This window comes from Nicotiana sylvestris, chromosome 10, assembly GCF_000393655.2.
Source record: "Nicotiana sylvestris chromosome 10, ASM39365v2, whole genome shotgun sequence".
Classification (NCBI taxonomy): domain Eukaryota; kingdom Viridiplantae; phylum Streptophyta; class Magnoliopsida; order Solanales; family Solanaceae; genus Nicotiana; species Nicotiana sylvestris.
In genome coordinates, this window is record NC_091066.1 from 4,541,955 (window position 1) to 4,543,978 (window position 2,024).

Consider the following 2,024-nt stretch of genomic DNA (forward strand, 5'->3'; position numbering starts at 1 on the left):
AATTCAGTTCCAGCTTATGATCTTCTTCTTTGCTGGGGATCAGAGTGTTATTCCCGACTTCCATTTGCATTGACTTAGCACTTCTCAGATACTGATCGGGAGGTCTTTTTTGGACATCAATAGGGATTTTTGTGTATGGCTGAAAGGAGAAGGGGGTATCAAAAGTTCAAAAATAATTTTTAGGGGTAAAATAGTACAACTCTTGGAATCAAACTTTCTTGCCAAAATTACAAGCGCCAACTTCTGCCCCAGTTTTTCTTGCTTGGGGATTTTTATTTTGTCACAATATGTTACCTTATGCACACTATGTTACACTATGACCGAGCCGTGAGGCGCCTACGTATCCTTCTTTGAGGAATCAGGTCAAACGTAGTTCCCATTCCTTTGTTTTTTTTTCTTGACTTTTCTTTTGTTCTTATTATCATTACTTTTTTCGTTTTCATTACTGATTCCAAAAGAGGGGTATGAAAGAGTAAATAAGGCTCAAAAGGGGAAGCAAATGTCAAAGTGTTTGGATAGAAGAAAGAATTGCCTCCGTCATTTCATTCTCTGATAAATGCTAAGTACAAACAAACAACAATTACAATTACCAGAAATCATAATATCTCTTAACTGCGTCAGAATTGATAGCCATGTCGACGCATTTCCCTTCGATATCTGTGGATCATAAAGCGTCATCGGGCTTGCTCTGTTTAGATTGCGATGATCAACACATACCTCGGATTTTCCTTTTTTTTTTTTTGCACCACATTAGCCCACCAATCAGGATATCGAGCGGCCCGAATAACCTTAGTATTCAGCTGTTTGGTCACTTCTTCCTTAATCTTCCCACTCACATTGGTTTTGATCTTCCTGAATTTTGCTGGACGGGGGGTAATATCGGGTCAGTGGGCAATTTTTTGAACCACTAGATTGGTGCTTAAGCCTGGCATGTCGTCGTATGACCATGCAAAATGTTTTGAATTCAGTAAGTGCTTTGATTAGTTCTTCCCTGATGTTTGGTTCCATGTGGATGCTTATCTTAGCTTCCCTGATGTCATCCGCATCCCCTAGATTGACGGCTTCGTTGTCATTTGAGTTTGGCTCTTTTTTTTTTCATTTTTTTTTCAAATTGGCTCAACTCTCTGTTAATTTTTCTGAAGGCTTCATCCTTATCGTATTCCGACTTATCATCACAATCTTGTACTATAAGTTCGAAATCAGATTGATTGATTTCTTTTTTTAGACTAGGTTGAAGATCCGTCGTGCATGCCATGTCATTAGAACCAGTAGAAAGAGAACTGTTCAGAAGAGAAAAATAAGAAGAAAAATTAAAACAAAATAAGGAATGAGAAAAAAAACTTTCACTTTATTAAAATACGGGATAGCAAGGTTTCACACTTTGGCGAGCACAAGAAAGATCTGGATTACAACCCTGGAATAATCCAGACAACAAAAAAGAAAATCAGAGCCCACTACCAAGACTCCCTTCGTATAGGAAGAGGAGTAGCCATTCAATTGTTGATTTTTGCTTTCAACCCCACAAACTGTACATCTGCCTCATTGGACCCTTTTCCCAACACCATAACTGGCTTGTCATCCACCTTTTCCAACTATACCACCGTTTTCCCACTGGTTAACATTTCTTTTGAACCGACACGGATCATCATCACTGTTTGTGAGGGTTTCTTTAGCTTCCCTCCTTCGTGCATTAGCTCAATCATGTGGGTTTCAAGGTGTGCCGGCAACGGGTTCTGATTGATGTTGGGTGCCTCTGGTGTCTGAACCTCAATCTTGTTGGTGTCAATAAGATTCTGTACTGCATGTTTCAACTTCCAACATTTCTCGGTATCATGTCCGGGAGCCCCCGAACAATACTCACAGCTTACCGAGTGGTCCATATTTTTGGGAAAGGGATTTGGCAATCTGGGCTCAACAGGACTTAACAAGCCTAACTGCCTTAATTTGTGGAACACGGCAGTATAGGTTTCCCCCATCTCAGTGAATGTTCTTTGTATTTTTTCATTTCTGAAAGCCTGATTTCC